Here is a 17,418-nt window from a genome sequence, read left to right as displayed (position 1 = left end):
TGACAGATGAGAGAGGGCTGGCACTGGGTTTCTGCTCTGTTTCTCTGCCTTGTTATACATCTATATATATGTCTCTTAGTAAAGAACTGTTATTCCTTTTCTCATATCTTTGCCTGAAAGCCCCTTTAATTTCAGTTATAATAACTTGGAGGGAAGGGGATCATATTTATCATATTTTCCATTCCAAGGGAGGCTCCAGCCTTCCTTGGCAGACACCTGTCTTTCAAACCAAGACATTGATCCACTTTGGTTTTTTCTTTTCCCACGATTTCATTTTGCTTCTTTCTCATTTTTCCTTCCAGAGGAGCCAAACCCAAGGGGGTGCACAGGTGGATGCTGCTACCACCCATCCCACGTGGGACTGCTCTTTCAGGTAGGGCAGGGATGCTTCTGTGTGTGGAGCAGAGGCAGAAGAAGTTCTCTGCATTAGTCCAGGGTGATCAGTGTTGGTGACTTCTTTGCAGAAGGTGTGCAGACAGCCTGTCCCAGTTCACACAGTTCTCATTATTCTTCTGGGAGGTTTTTTTGCACTCACATTGTGAGTCTAGGACTTCTGCCTGCTCAAGAGCTCAGAACAGACCCTAATTTTTCAGAGTGATTTAGTTTCAAGTGTAAACTTTATACAGGCAGCTCCAAAATGAAAGCTCTCTGTTACAGAAAATGGTGTTTATTCTCTTTCCCTCAATTCCCTCTCCTGTAAATGAGGTCAGGAATGTTATGAATCCAACATCATTAGTGGTTGCAAAGTGTTTTGAGATCCCTGAATGGAAGGACTTATATAAGTGGGAAAGTCTTATTAGGATAATTATAATTGCCAACTGTACTGGCACAATGTAGATCACTTAATGAGTTATTTGGCTTTTCCTTTCTCTCCCTTTCTCCTTCTCAGCTCCCCCAAGCCACATAAATAGACTGATTTTTAATTGGCAACTTTAATTTCTAGCAACTGGATTTCTCTCCAAAGTTCAGACTCAGCAGCAACGTTTAGAAAATGCAACTTGGTTTGGGATCAATTGGAATTTGCAGGGCCACAGTAAAAAGGAAATTCTCTGTGCTCCTTGAACTAGAGGAGCACAACTGAATGTGCCTTTTGGATTCCCAGCACTTTTCACTGCATTAACCTGGTGTGCTCACCATTGGTGCTTGTGACCAATCTGTTGAAGGGAACTGGGGACTTAGGCTGGGGAGTGACAGGGCAGAGCTAAATGGTCTCTGTGGGCAAAAGAAATCCCCTTTGCACCTTGATTCCCATTTCACTTGTGATGGTTTACAGAGAAAAAGAAATTTTGCACCTTGATTCCCATTTCACTTGTGTTGGTTTGCAGAGAAAAAGAAATCCCCTTTGCACCTTGATTCCCATTTCACTTGTGATGGTTTACAGAGAAAAAGAAATCCCCTTTGCACCTTGATTCCCATTTCACTTGTGTTGGTTTACAGAGAAAAAGAAATCCCCTTTGCACCTTGATTCCCATTTCACTTCTGTTGGGTTTGCAGGGAAAAAGAAATCCCCTTTGCACCTTGATTCCCATTTCACTTGTGATGGTTTACAGAGAAAAAGAAATCCCCTTTGCACCTTGATTCCCATTTCACTTCTGTTGGGTTTGCAGAGAAAAAGAAATCCCCTTTGTAATCTGGTCTCCCATTCCACTTGTGTTGGTTTACAGAGAAAAAAGAAATCCCCTTTGCACCTTGATTCCCATTTCACTTGTGATGGTTTGTACAAGTGAAATGGGAATCATCTGGTCGTGTGGCCTTCTGGAAGTGATGCAAAGGTGGGATGATAAGACCAACTCTTGCTGTTGTATTAGGACATAAAATACTATTGATAACCAGGCAGCTTCCTCCCCACAGAACTTTTTTCATGTTCATCCCTGAGAAGCAGCTGCTAAATGCTCAATAAAAGTAGATTAAGACAAATAAAACAGTTAAGAAATTATGATCTCCTTGTAGGTATTATTACCTTCCAGGCAGTAATATCAATGCTTAAATCAGCAGGGGTTTATTTTTTGTTGAGCCCTGAACATTTGATCTAATATGAAATGGGGACCCATCTGGAAATGGCAGGGGTGTTGACTGTATGCCCTTTCCTTCCTTCCTTCCTTCTGGTCTGTTAGAAGTATCCTTAGAACTCCTCCACTTGTCCTTAGAAGTGATCCCAGAGGTTGTTTGCCCATGCATGGGATCACATTTTATATAATTGTTATAAAAAGGGCCCAGTACTTTATTATCATGCCTGCTATACAACATTTAGCTGAAGCTCACTCTGTTGAATGTCTTTCAGATATTCAAATCCCAGTCTGTATTTGCTGCTGCATCAGTATTTTTGTCTGCTAGTAAAACCACTTAGAGAGCAGCAAGACAAAAGCACAGTTACTACTCTAACTTTCCTAGTAGCTGATATTTTCTTGCTCTGTTCTTTAGGATGTAGTGTTTACCTCAGCAGACTCAACCATACTTTTAAAACACGGGGCAGATGTATGAATAGTGAATTGTGCCTCAGGCTCCTTCTGAAGCAGCAAAATGGGCTGAACTCTTCCTCTTGCCCTCCTCACATGCCTTTCACTTGCTGGAGAGAGCACCTTACATTGCAGAGCTGCTGTCAGGTTTTTTCCTTGGACAAGGTAGGAATTTGCATCTTCCTGCCATCCTTACTAAAGATAATGCTGATGTTTACAACCCCTGGAAGCCCTTAGATAAATGTAGAGTGTCCACCTGCCTTGAATCCAAAATGTTCTGGCAGCAATCACACCCTGTTCAACACTATCAGCTCCAGCAGAGACCTGTTGCATGTCTAATTAGCTCTGGATCTCTGTCTATAAATAAATATCTGCATGCCCAAGTCAAAAAGCTCTTGACATGAAAGCCCCAGAACATCCCCAGGGCTCTGAGGGAATTGTGCCTGTCTCTTCTCAGCCTCACCCTTCCCACCTGGTGCTCAGAACTCAAGATAATGTTCCTGGTGCCCTGGGGTTGGAACATGCTCAGAGTTGAGCTGGTCAGGGTGCAGCTCTGGGGTCTGGCTGCAGGATCTGTTTTGGGTACAGCTCTGGGGTCTCTTGCTTTCTGTGTTCCTGCAGGTCTCATGACACCTTTTTTATTATTTTTATTAAATGTTATTTTTAAAGGCCTTTCCCCTCGCTTAAAACAGAAATTGCTAATAGTGAAGGTATGTTAGAGTTTCTAAAATCAAAGGGAATAAAGCAGAATGCCAGCAGTGGCACTGTGACCAGCACCACCAGTGTGTGTGTTGGGCAAGTTTCCATTGAATGCTTCACTTCACACTGACAGCTCTGCTTCTGGGGACCCATGTGGCAGAGCAGATTGCTGTGCTTACAGGTTCAGGCCATTCCTGGGGCTCTGGGTCAGTGACTGAGGGCAAGGAAGCATTTATGGAATTCGGGACCATTTTGTCTTTCCTTGCCATGGAATATTCCTGTGCTCTTAAAATACCCCACAGTTCTTTCAGTGAGTGCTGAATGCTTTGGTTTCTGCTCTTCTGTGGGGGTGATGTGTTCTAGAATCTCTCCTTGCCTCTTCCTCCCAGATTCTGTGATTTCAGAGAAGGAGTTGGAGCAGGACTGTGTGGTGGGATTCCCATCTGCTGCTGGCCAGAGCAGCACTGGGCAAAGCTGAGGACATATAGTGACTATATCAGTCAAGAAGAAAGAAAGGACAGAATTTGCTGGCTCAGTGAGGACCTGGCAAACCCTAATAGTCCCTAAATGGGAAAGAAGATAAGAGGAAACTCTCAGCCAGTTCACACTGAGGTTTGCAAAGAAAACTTGTTTAGCTTTTCTTTCAAAAAGGCATTTCTTTATTTAAATATTGACCTAACATTTTAAAAGGAGAAAAGATTTAGAAGAAGGATCAATAATCTGAGATGAAGCATTTTATTTCGGAATGAATGGAGCATTTACCCAAAATTGAATTTGAGGGTTTTTGTCCTTTTTATTGGCAGAAAGATACTTTTACTTGGATTGGAGTTAATTGTTTTGTTTCATCATTACAAACTGCTGCATCATTTCAGGGTGACACAAACAGGGGAGACTCAAATTTTTGTTTATTAGCTATGGACAGTGATGCTAAGGGAATTAATTCTTGGACTTGGGGTTTTTAAATGCTGTTTTCCTGTGCTTTAAGAATTTTGGTTAATCCTTACTTGCTGCCTGCTTGCATTAATCTTTCTTTAAGTACCTGTTTAAATGTGAGTCTGGCAGCATTTTGGGGTTTTATTTCCCTCTGTTTATTTGTTCTTTTCAGCTACAGAATGTTGAGGCTCTTAAGGTATCACAAGGGAGAGGGAAATGTGGATCAGGACTGGGCCAGGCTCAGCTGCAGCACTCCTGAAGGTGTAGCTAGCAGGAGACATGGACTTTTGAAGAGAAATGATGACCACAAGGTGTATTGCTGGGTCACTTCAGTGCCAAAATTCAGTTCAGGGCAATTTTATGCCAACCACTGGTGCCAGAGGCAATCCCTGCTGTGGGCACCTTGTAGTCCAGTGTCTTGGTCTGAACAGACTTCCTTGCTAGGGAGGGCAGGAGCCTCCCTTGAAATGGGAAATGCAAATCCCCTCTCTGAATTATTGTAATTTTGAAATTAAGGGGCTCTCAGGCAAAGATATGGAAGTAGAAATAACAGTTCTTGGTTAGGAAAAACAAAAATACAAATGAAGTAATACAAAACACCACTGCCAAAGTCAGAGCAGGAACTGAGCCCCTGTGGGTCAGGGTGGGGGCACAGTCCCATCCCAGGGGGGCTCAGGGTGGTGGCACAGTCCCATCCCAGGGGGCTCAGGGTGGTGGCACAGTCCCATCCCAGGGGGGCTCAGCCCTCCTGCAGTGCCAGCTGTGGTTCTGCTGGAGCAGGGATCCTGCACAAGGGGGGAGTTTCCCTCTGGAGCTCCAGGGCTGCTGGAGATGGGCCTGCTCTCCCTCTGGGAATGCAGGGCAGCAGAAAGCTGCTCCTCTGGGAATGCAGTGGGCAAAGGCTGCTGGGCTGTTCCAGGTCAGATTGGATCCAGGTAGGAATGCTTGGCTCCTCCCCTGGGCAGAGCATCTCCCCATGGGATGGTGGAATTTGATCAGCCCTGCAGGGACACTCACTGGCCATGGACAGCAGAGATCTCCTGGAGGGAGGATGGGTGTGGGAGAGATAAAGAAAACTGCCCAAAGAACAGAACTGCCCCAGCTCTGGCAGGTGGGAATGGAAACACAGCCCCAGGCACATCTTCCATTTCCAACCTAAGACATGCAGGTGAACACACTGGGCTAAATAAAAGCAGAATACTGGACAGGTCTCAGGCTGCAGTAGCAGGAGCTGGAAGAGGCTGCTGAGAGGGTGGGTCTGTCTGTCCTCAGTGTGGGTCTGTCTGCACAGACCCCAGTGTGTCCCTGGGGAGGGGTGGGCACTGGAAGGAGCTAGCAGGAGATCCCTGCTGCTCTCACGTGTTGCAGGAAGGAAAGCCAGACAGCTGGATGCCATCTCCTACAGTCAGCCTGCTGTTATCCTGATCTAGCATGACAAATTGGTGTTCCCAGAGTGGCAGCAGAGTAATCAGACTGTGACAAATGGTTTACTTAGAGCAATTTGTTTTCATTTTACCGAAAATTTCCGCAGTCTCAACAAAAGGTTCTCTCCTGCCTCCTCACTCCCAACTGCCTCCCTCTAATGTCATTTGCATGGTGTTGAGAGAGGGGCCTGTGCCCCAGAGGGCAGTGTGGCAGTTGGGAGACCACATTTCCAGGGATCCTGGGCTTTTTGCAGCTGGAAGCTGTTGCTGGAGGCAATGTGCTAGTTGAGTGTGGAGTTAACCTCCATTAGCTACAGACCCTGCTGTGCTTTTGCCTCATTTCTCCCCCAGGAGCTGAGCTACCTCGTACTGGATGAAGTGTGTGGGGTCAGGGATCAGTTCCCAGTGTCTGCAAAGGGTGAGTGTCAGTCTGGCACTTTTCAGTTGCTAACCCTGAGCCAGGTCACTAAACAGCCCTGTAGTAGTGATGTGGCTGGAAAAGGTTGGTAGTGCCATAACTGCCTGTGGATGACAGGACAGCTGTACAGCTCCATCCTGGTCCTGGCACAGCTGGATCCCTCTGCTTCAGCACACTGGCAAAAGTAAAAAGTACAGAGAATAGGGAGAAACTGCCAGAAATTAAACAGTGCCAAAAGCAGCTGGGGAGTTTTAGATTGTTCAGGTCCCTGTCATGCCAGTGCCTGCAGCTGGCTCTGGGATGTGAACCTCATGGCTTTTTCCTGCTCAAAATGTCAGCCCAGGCTTGCCTGTGGTGTCACTGCAAGGTTAAGCCAGGGATGGTTTGACCTTCTTGGTTTTCATAGAAGAGAGCTGAAAACCAGGTAAACTCTCCATTGCCTCTTCAGGAAATTTTCCCTGTTCTGTGGCAGAGAAGGAATTGCCACAGGACTGGCCCAGGAGCCTGCTCAACGTGGGCTCCTCCTGTTCTGCTTGCTCCTGCTGCTCTCATTTATAACAATTACCTGTTTCTTTCAAGCACAATTCTTGCAGTTTCAGCAAGCAGTGCTTTCCATGAGCTGCAGGGAAGGGAGACCAACACTGGAGCTGGGAGCTCCGTGCTGTGGGGAAGGGGAGAGAAGGGCAGGGAAGAGTCAGGCTGGTGGCAGGGTGCCCTGGTGCCATGGCCTGTTCACATGGCTTGTTGAGATGAGCATTCTCCAGAATCATGCCCCAGGATGGGCTTGGTGGCAGACCCAGCTCTTTCTTCAGTTCTGGCTTCTTTCCTCCTTGGTCTTTTTCAAAAGTGCCTCACTGCCCAGGGCAGAGTACCTGGGGCTCTGCAGGTGTCACATGTGCTACTGCAGTCCTTTCAGTCCTCCCCAAAGCCAGGAAAAAAACTTATTTGAGGCCTCCTGGGGTGCAAGCCTTCTTTCTGGATGGGTGGAGCAGTAGAGAAGTGATGGAGTCAAGGCTTTTCTCCATCCTGCTGCCTCGTGCCTGTTCCTGATTTGTACCTGCAAGCAGCTAAGGGTGCAAAGCACAGCACCCTCAGTACAGGCTGATGGGATGAGATGCTCAGGCCACTCTCACTTGGGAGTTAGATGTGACAGTCCTAAGGCTCCTTTGGCTGCCTGCAGCCTCAAGGACTTGATTTGCCAAGCTCTGTGGCATCAGTGCTGCTGCTTCCTGTGTCCTTGTGCTACTCCACAAATACTCAATGGTGTGATGCAATTTACTGCTGTGCTCCCTCTCCAGGCACCAGAGCATCCATCATGGTCTGGGGGCAGCCAGGACAGCCCTCCTCCTGCACTTTGTCACAGTGGCAGTGCCACTTAGAGAGCCTGGCAGTGTCACAGCTTCCCTTAAATGAAATTCCCACTCTCTTGGCAGCTTGGCTCTGCAGAAACCCCTGGAAACAGCAGAGTGGTGTGTAACTCAGTGGTGCCCACTGGAACATGTCCCTGGCCTTGGCTGGAACGTGTGCTCCTACAGCAAAATGACTTAAGCAAGAGTATTATCACAACATGGTTTTCATCATGTATTAGCAAACATAATAAAGCAATGGAAAATTACTTGCACTAATCAGACATCCATAAATAGATTCAAGGAATAGGTTTGACTCTCCATTGAAGTGAATAATTTATCAGCTGATTAAATCTGATCATTTTGTACAACATGCCAGTAGTTTTCCAGTGCATGTTTTTAGTGCCCATATATCTCCATTAGATTGACAGGTTTGGCTGGTTCAGAGTGGTAGTAGTCAGGGAAATGCCATGTGGAAGCAAATAGAGCTGGATTTATAGCATCTGGGCCCCATTCTCAGCCCTCTAACACAAAGCTGGGGTGCTGTTACATATTTTATAAAAGCTGCTTTGCATCTCACAGAGGCATTTAAGGTACTCACTGGTCTCTTCTGCTGCTTGGATATGGGACATTTCCCCAGATAACAGAACAAAGTCTCTATTTGGGTGCAGAATCCTACACAGCTGCAAAACTCCCAAAAAGAGTCAATTAAAAAATTATAATTGTGCATAAAAGGAACACTAGACATCTGGGGATGTCTTAGATAAAGTCTTCAGGGAAGTGCAGCATCACTGAAGGCCAAGCCCAGGAGTCCCTGCTCCTCTTGAAACCAACTCAAGCAAAATACTGCTGCAGCTGTAGAGCACAAATCCTCAGCCATTTAGCAAGGCCAAAATGCCAGATTCTCAGCACTGAGGCAGAGGAAGGAGCTGCAACTCAGCTTCCCTTCCCCAGGCTCTCCGAGGGCTGTAGAAAGGTGGACCAGGGAAGGGGGATATGGAAAAATGTATCTCATCCCAGTTCCACCCCAGTTCCCAGTGACTGCAGCACTGCACTGATGTGTTTGTGCCAAGGATAGAAAGAAAACCTCCATTCTTAGAGGGCAGCAATGCTGTTCCCCAGTGCTCACCCACAGCAGGGCTCTGGCATGTCCCTGATGCAGGAGGGGCTGGCAGGGTAAACTGCTGTTTATCTTCATTCAGATAAATGTCTTTAAATGTCTTGAGTGTTTGTCCAGCACATAATGTCCAGCTTGGTGCCTCCTGTGACCTGTTCATGCCCCACTGGTTGAGCACAGCTCTGTCAGCTTTGAACATTGCTCTGAGGCTCCTGGCTGCAGGAAGCAGCACTGGGGGATCCCAGCCAAGACTGATTTCCAAGAGCTAAACAATATATTATTGGAGAGCTCTGGAGGTAACCCTGGTCAAGGCTGTAAGTTTGTTTGTGCTTTTACCCACTGGGAGGTTTGAGTGTTTCCAGGAGGGAGAAGCAGTGGCTGGATGTGAAATCAGGTCCTAAAGATTCATGAACAAACTAACCAGCAAATCCAGAGGAATATTAATAGTGCTGGAAAATCCAGCCAGATATTTACCTTCAATCCCCCCAGAGTGTGGAGGACCTACTGTGTGAAATTCTATCTGAAAGAAAAAACCTTTCATTTTTACTCTTTATGCAGACTGCAGTGTGTCTGAAATGGGAAGCATGGCACAGTCAGTATTGCATTTTCCTTCTGGATGCAACAAGATGACCTTCATAGCTCACTTGAGGCTCTGTCCCTTTAGAATTATGGGCCATTCCCTTGTTAGTGGTAATAAGCTGCATTACATTCCTCTTCACACTGATGGTTCTTTCCTACATCATGCCAGGGAACTTAAAATAAAGAAGGAAAGAATAAAGGTCAGTGAGTTTCAAAATGTGCTTTACTGAGAGGGATATAAAAGGGAAAGAGCTTGGATCACTTCTCTGGTGCCATATGTTATTTTAACAAGCCATTCTGCTTTGAGCACTGTTTGTCAGTGCTGTGCACACACAGTTTGGGATGGTACTCTGGTGTCCATGTGGGTCCCAGATGTTCAGAATTTAGAAAGGACTGGGACAAAAATCAGGGGGAGGCACAGAGAGGGTGTCTCCTGAAACTACTGAGCTTCACCTCAGCCATCTGGATCAGTGGCAGGTCCCATCATCTGAAGCCCTCCCAGATTTTTGGCTCTCCTTTTGGATAACCCAACCTGACTAGCAGAGACCAGCACAGTGCATCAGTGCAAGCCCAAAGCCCTGCTGAAGTTGGTGCTGTGCCTTTAAAGAACTATCAGAAACCCCCTTATCTCCCCTCTGCACCTCTGACCTCCTGACAAACCTATAATTAGCACAGATCTTCCACATCCTGGCTAGATTGGAAATTTGGAAGTGCTTAATGAAGAAGGTCAGTCACCTTGGCTGGGCTGGAGTTGCAGTTAGAGGATGTTTGCCTGCATAGCCATGAATATTAAATTAGAAATGCAAACACTGAGGGGATGGCTGCTGGGATAGGACCCTGCATTCCACGTGACATCAGTCCTGAGGGATTTCTCCTCCTTGGGGGCATTTCCTCCTAAACCTCCTAAGGCAGGGTTTGCACATTAGGACACAACTCCAGGTCTAGATGAACTAGAAATCCAGATTATCAGCCTCCCTTATGTGAGCCAAAGCCCAGGTCAAAGTCACATCATTGTTGCATGGTAGGTCCAGCATCTCATCCCCCACAGTTCTGGTGGTAGTGCCAAAGCCTGTGCTCCCAGCAGGCCTTGTCTTGGGAAGCTAGTTTTTATAGGAGACAAGGTGAGGTTTTGATTTGGGGTCAGGACCAGGGCCTCAAGGATTTTGGGTTCATATCCTTGAAAAAAGGAAGTACAGGAAACATCCTGTCTGCCATCTTGCTGGCATTGGGGTGATCTAAAAAATTACCATGAATCCAAAGAACACCCTCTGAGTGTAGAAAGGGAAACCTCTATGTCTGCTTTTGTGCATCTTCCTGGCTGCCTCCTGTTTGATGTTTGTGGGCTGCAGGATGGCAATTCCAAAACCTTGCATCCAGTCTGGGAAGTGATGAAAGGAGCCCTTTGGAAATTGAAAAATACTTGTGAGTCATTCTATGATTTCCTGTCTCCCTGCAGTTTGTGAGTGCAATGCAGTTTTCTATTACACTGGACAAGAAGCACATAACACATTTTTATTTATCTGTTTCAGATATTTCTCTTCTGTCTCTTCTCTTCTTTCAGATGTTTCTCTTCTGTTTAGATTTGTCATATTTATCTGTTTCAGATATTTGTTTTTATTAATCTCTCAGACCATCATTGGCTATGACAGAAGTAAATAAAGGAACACAGAGCAAATTCTGCAACCAATAATTTAGGAAAGCTCAGATTCTTTCATTTCTGGATCTCTTAGTTAATATAAAATGGGAGAAATAAAGTTCCTTGTAATAATTACACAGCTTGAACTGAAGCTTAGTGTAGCAGCAAGGATTCTTTCAATAATGTGCAAAGCATCATGTCCTATATGAAAAAAAAAGTGCCTTTAAACATTTATTTTTACTGTGTGTGTTTAATACTAAAAATTATTATAGCACACAGCTCTTCACCTCAATTGTGTGGCAAATGTCATGTTGTAAAAGCAAATCCCTCTCTTGCCATTAGAATACCATGGCATTGTCATGCTGCCAAGAAGCCCTGCAAGAGGCTTAGGAGAGCCCTCCCTCTGTAGCACAGTTTGGGAGCATTTTGTGAACTTTTCATCCCTCAGAAATGAGTGGGTTTTTTTATCCCTACCTCTTTGCACCTGGAGAAAAGAAGTACAAAAAAAGCCCAGACCCCCTGTGGTCCTTGGGTGAATAATTCCCTCTGGGTTCTAAGTTCATCCCACCAGACCTTCAGGAAGTGATTGACAGGAGAGTTGTGCTGGAAGTTTAGTTCTCCTTAAAAATCAGTTTTTAACCAGACCACTTTTTTTTTTCTTTTTTTTTTCCAGTTCTCTAGAGCCCTAAAGGTGGCTTGCCCACCAAGTGCAGAGCTGGCTCTCCAGCAATGCATGGCCAGATTTCCAAAAGATCAACTATTTGAACCAACTATTTTCTGCCAACTATTTCAACCTCTGCCACAAATTGGTTGCAGTGTTTGGTTTCATTTTTACTGGGCCAAACTGACCCTTTCCATTGACTCCCTTTGTTCCCTTCTAAGAAACCTGACCAGGAGGAGAACTCAAGGAGGGTCACAGTCTGTCCTTGGTAGCAGTGGCCAGCCAAGGCTGGTGCTGACAGCCTGGCAAATGATCCCCTGCCATGGCCAAGGTGAGGGGTTTTGGCAGTGCTGTTGGCAGACACTGCACTCCTGGGGGAGCTGGGACCCTTGGGAAGGCCAGGAGTGGGCCCTCTGCTTGGGGGAGAAGCAGGTCTTGGGTATGAATTCAGGAACTGTCACAGAAATATTTTATGAAAAATCCTTTTGCTGGGATTTTTCTCTCCTGAGAAGCTGAGAGGCCTCAGAAATGAAATTTAAACAATAATTATCTGCTGCTGTGGAATGCATCTTTGATTGGTCCATGTGAGTTGTTTCTACTTGATGACAATCACAGGTCCAGCTCTGTCAGGGCTCTGGTCAGTCACAAGACTTTATTATCATTCCTGAAATCCTTTCTCTGTCTTTAGTATAGTTTCAGTATATAATTTTCTTTTAATATATATATAAAATAAAATAATAAATCAGCCTTCTGAAGCATGGAGCCAAGATTCTCATCTCTTCCCTCGTCCTGGGACCTTTCCAAACACCACCACAAGGAATGACTAAAACCCAGAGGGAGCTGACCAGTGCATCTGTTCACAGCCAGGAGAAATCCATGCATTGTCAGCTGTTCTGAACTGGTCAGGCCTGCTCAAACACAGAAATTGCACAGTTCCATCTTCAGCATCCTCCTTCTCACCTGCTGCACCTCTTCCCTATTCCCACCCCCATCCTCCCCTGTTTGCATATTTCTGTCTCCAAAGAAATCACCAAGGGAGAGAGACCTTTCTTTTCAGCATTGTGCTGACCCCCTTTTCTCCTCCCCTCGAGCTCTGAAATTAATTAAATGATGTCACGCTTGATTTTAACTGATTTGGAAGCAATTCATCACCCTTTTGCTTGTTCTATTAGTCCAAGCCATCAGCACATTAATTCATTTGTGAGACTAAGCTCAAGGGTAATTACAGTGAGGAAGCTTAATGCCTAAACTTGTTAATGTCTGTAATCAGAACTATTTCCTCAGTGTGGAAAAATTGTTAGACAATTACACTTGGATATGATTGCTCTGGTAGGCAGCAGAGGCTGTGTCAAGAGAGGAATAGCAGGAGCCAGAAATGTGCTATCAGCAAATCCATCTCTTTGCAATCTCTCTTCAGGATTCTGCCCAGCTCACCCCTTCCTCAGGTTTTGCATTATTAATCAAGTTGAAAAGTCATCATCCTTCTCTCTTTTTCAGGTTTGGTTCTGTGGGGCACAGGAAAAGAGACACCTCTGCTTTTTATTTTCCTGATACAAATGTCACCAGCTTCTGCTTCTGGTGTCCTGGTTAATGAGCATGGGGAGGAATAACTGATGTAATAGATGGCTCTTTACTTCCCAGTAGACTCAATATTTTTTCCTGTCCAACAATCAGTGCTTTCCAGTGAAGAGATATTGAAGTGATGAACTTTGAGACTGAGACTTCCCCTGTTTTGCCCATCTGGTGGACTCTTCATTAACCTCATGGTGGGGAAGTGTCCTGACAGGCTGATTCTGGACTTTAGGGAAAAGGAGCTGTTGATCAAGGGATCCATGTGGGCACAGTGGGACCACACAAGCACTGCAAGGGGGCACAAAGTCTTTCTGAACGAGGACATTTTCTCTCTTGTCTCCTCCTCTGACTGAGCTGTCAGTGCCCTCATCTGACCAGAGAGTTTCTAGAGTTGTGTCAGGTATCCCAAATGTGTCTATTTCCTTCAGGCCAAGCTCCAGAAGGAATTGGGAATATTTCAGCTGCTTGTACAAAGTCCAGCTGTTAATGGAAAGGCAGCAGTCCAGAGTGTCAGGAGATGCCCTGTGATACCCTGCATGACACCTGGGGGTGACAGCTGTGTGTGGGACAAGCAGGCATACTGCAGACTGCATGGATCTTCCACTGCTGCTGCATGAATCCAAGCACTGTGGCTTTTCCCTGGGGAGAGATTTCATTCCAGCTCAGCCTGGAGGTCCTCCAGTGCACAAGGCACTGCTCCTTGCAGAAATTCTCATTTGGGGTAATGTCCCATGCACTGACACTCTTGGGAAGTGTTTTTCTTGGTGTTTGAAGGAAACCCTCTGGTTGTGCTGCAGTCTCAGAGGCCCCTCCCTGTGTTAGTTCCTCAGAGCAGTCTCAGCCTCCTGTCACAAATGAGGCAGGGCAGGAAATGAGCTTACAGGGATGTGTTTTGCAGACATGGTGAAACTGGTGCCAGGCACAGCCACCAGAAGAGCTGTCTGCTCTGATGGTTTCAGAGGCTGGCCACACCCAAAGGAAGGTGTGGTAAATCTGACGTGTCTGTTGTCATCAGTGGTACACGTGAAGAACAAAGATTTCCTTTTCCTCAGGAGAGCAATGCTCTGCTCTCCAGCTGGACTTGCTGTGCCTGGGAGCACCTCCTGGCTCCACATCTGAGGTGGCAGGGCTGTATTAGAACCTCCCTGCTTTCTCCAAACCCAGCACACAACAAAACCAGGCTGGGGGTAAGGTCTGAGCCCTCTCTTAGCAGGACCTGTGGCTCGTTGATGTCTGGGTTTGCTGTCTGCCATCCCAATGCACTCTTCCACCTTCTCACTGCCAGCTTGCCAAGCAGTGCAGCACAGCAGGTGGATTTAGAAAGGATGGTATGAAAACCCAAAAGAGATCACCTCCTGAGCGAGTTAAAAACTAATGTAACTCAGGGCAGAGCCACATACCTTCAGATGTGACAGCAGAGTGTGAGCACAGCACTGTGTCACAGGTAAACCCAAACTCAGCTGCTCAATGGACAGAGAATCAGAAAAGTAATAGTGAGGAAAATTGTGAATTGAGACACAGGCAGTTTTACAGGTAAAGCAAAAGCTGCCACAAACAGGCAGAACAAAACAAGGAATTATTCATGTGTAGCAGTGACTTGGGAACACAAAGCACTCAGAATGCTCCTCCTTCCACCCCCTGCTTTCTGTGAGTGTGGTTTGATCACACGATTTGGGTTGGTTGGGGTCAGCTGTCCTAAATGTGTCCCCTTCCTGTGCAGCCCCACGTGCCCCTGCTGGGCTGCACTACAAGGTGGTCACCTGCTCTGCAGGTCCCTGGCCTGGGAATCAGGACTTCAGGGTTTGTTTGTTGGCTCTAGCCCTTAGGAAAAGCATCTCCTGCTATCCTTTTCCTGCCTTGTGGCTTTAATCCAAAGTCTTAATTCTCCTGATAAGCTCAAAAGCATTTTAAATCTGTTGTTCAGAAAGGCACTGAAGCCTGGGATGGCTGAGCCCATTGTGCTGTCCAAGGTTTCCTAATTTTCCTTGTGTTGCCCTTGTTGCAAGGAGCAGCAGGAGACATAGCCCACCTCTTGTGTTATGGATGTCATTCCTCAAGATTATCCCCAAATGACTGAAGATACCATTAGAAACTATTGAATAATAGCTTCTAAAATATCCACCCACTCCTCCTCTTTTTGTCTTTATTAAAAGCTAAAGAATATTTCTAATGTGACAGGAAACATGCTCCATTGTTTCTCCATTCTGTTTGACTGAAGTGAGGCAGCTTCCCTGCACAAAGGTACCCACGGAATAATTCACTATTCTGAGCTCTGATAATTTGGGAGCCTAACTTATTTTAACTCTTGCAGTTTCAGAGAGCCACCTGGGAAAGTTCTTCCATGCCATTAAAGCTCCGTGGGGTTTTGCCCCTCTTACCTAGAGAGACCCAGAACAGTATGTGGATTCCAAAGAAATACACAATTAAATCAGTTAAATTAATCAATTAAATCCCAATTAATCTCGTTTATGAGATTAATGTTTCCATCATCTCTCCCACACTTGGTAGCTGGGTGCAGGGGATGGAGGAGACCCCTGCAGCACTGGGGTTTACAGCCTCAGCTGTTTCAGCCTCTGTGCTGGCACACAAATAGCTGCTTTTAATCACTTACATTACAAATGCCTGGCTTTGATGCACCTGCAGACTCCTTTGTAAATTTGTGGGACATCAGACCATCAGGAACTCCTTGCTCACAGATTTTTTTTTGCCAGGGATTGCTGGGGTAGGGTGTGTGTGGCTGCCCCAGGCCAGGGCCATCCAGGGCTTTCCATGGACACAAGGACACTGGCAACAGCCAAGCCACCTTCCAAGAGATTCCACTCGTGCACAGAGACTTTGTTTCATATTTTATTGAATTTCATTTATATTAAATTAAAAATATATTTCTGACAGATTCATGTAACAAAAAGGCAGAACAGTTTTCAAATTGTTCAGCTGGGATGAGCGTGGGTTGATGCAAGGTGGGTCGCAGTCTACATTTGCCTTAACAAACAGATAAAGCTCTACCCCAAGGACCATGAGGAGAAACTCTGGGCTGCACACGGGAGTGGGGAATAGAACCACACAAAGAGAAGATCCACAGGTTTCTTCCCAGCTTCCAAACAAGACAAAAAGGAAGGGAAAGGAAAAAAAAAAAAAAACCCCAAAAGAAAAAACCCGAGAAACCATGAAAAGAAGGGAAATTATGCTAAAATATGTACCTAATATTAACCCAGGTCAGTAAGTATTGTAACAGTGTATAATTCCCAACAGCTAAAATATGAGAAAGGAAAGGTTAAAGGAACATTACGCCACACACGATTGGCATACCCTACTGTGTAAGCAAGTGCAGAAATCTGAACACACCACAACAGTGCTAAAACACAGAATCACACAGAATGCTGAAAATGGTACCTCTAACCAAAACCAGAGGGTGGGGAGGGAGAGAAAGGAAAGGGGAGGAGTGGCTTAAATCACAAGCAAATTACCTATATACAAATCAACCCTAAGGACAATTATGTTCCAAACAATGGTGTCCACAAGGAAAATAAAAGCAACATTATCCTTATTTACAAATGCAACTAGCTGTGTCTTTAACAAGCTATAAAAATACTATTCACATTTTCAAAGTAACATACAGTAGGTATTGAATTTCTTTTTATTTTTGTTTCAGAAAGGCAGCTAACTCTGAATGCATCACTTTGCAAGAAATGAGTGTCTTCCCCAACTTGCTGACACTTCTCTTCTTCTGAAGGTACTTCATAAGGCAGAAGTATTGTTGTTGGATGTTGTGGCTCTTTCAGAATGTGGAGGACTGACAGACACCCAGACACCCCACCTGTGTGTGCTGCTGGTTCCTCTGGGCTGGGCCATGCTGGCACCAGGAGCTCAGTGCTACCCCAGTGTCACCTGCCAGGTGGGAGCCTTTGATTCCAAGGGGACAGTCATGCCATAGCCCGGGCCTGAACTGGAGCCTCAGCTGAAAAGTCAGTGGTTCCAGACCACCAGGGCAGGAAATGAAATTTGGCCATCTCTGTTCTTAGAAAGAGACTTCTTTTCCCCTCAGTTTCCCTTCCCTGATACCTATTTAGCAATTCCAGCTTACAATATTGGGGAAGTAGCAAAAACTGGGCAAAAGAAGGGATTAAAACCATTGTGAATAATGTATCGAATGGGTACCAACTTCCACCTTTAAAATGCTATAAAAAATTCCCAGTTTTCTCCTTCACCTGCATTTCCCTCTTGCATTACCCCACCATAAGTACCCCCACAAGCAGCCAGTACCTACCTGCCATCCCAAATCCAGAGGAACAGTGATTTCATGCATTCAAAGTTAGCTACCCCCTACACAGCTGCTCAGTTAATAATCGACCCATTTAACAGCAGGACCAGTTTATGCTACATATGTCACCTGGAAAGAATAGCATACATATCTACACTTAGAAAATACCAGTCACAGCTCCCTACTGTGGTTATCCCAAAAGGGTTTAGTCTTCAGAGTGCTATGGACAATACAGTGTTTCCCCCTAGGAGAGCTCAAAGGTTGGGCTGGGGATCAAACTGCTGGCAAAGGGTGCTTGGTGACAGCCCATGGCTCT

The 17,418-nt window shown here is 45.7% G+C and overlaps 1 long non-coding RNA gene across 1 annotated transcript; it reads left to right on the top strand.

The window, feature by feature from the left end:
- The first annotated feature begins 341 nt into the window (after positions 1–341).
- On the top strand, positions 342–16,574 carry LOC132338559 (uncharacterized). Its single transcript, XR_009489473.1, has 2 exons — positions 342–373; positions 16,494–16,574. It is a non-coding gene; the product is annotated as an uncharacterized LOC132338559 (long non-coding RNA).
- Positions 16,575–17,418: the final 844 nt, after the last annotated feature.

The sequence above is a fragment of the Haemorhous mexicanus genome, chromosome 26 (assembly GCF_027477595.1).
Source record: "Haemorhous mexicanus isolate bHaeMex1 chromosome 26, bHaeMex1.pri, whole genome shotgun sequence".
Taxonomy (NCBI): domain Eukaryota; kingdom Metazoa; phylum Chordata; class Aves; order Passeriformes; family Fringillidae; genus Haemorhous; species Haemorhous mexicanus.
The sequence above is the reverse complement of the archived record's forward strand: the minus strand, read 5'-3'. Positions and strand labels throughout refer to the sequence as shown.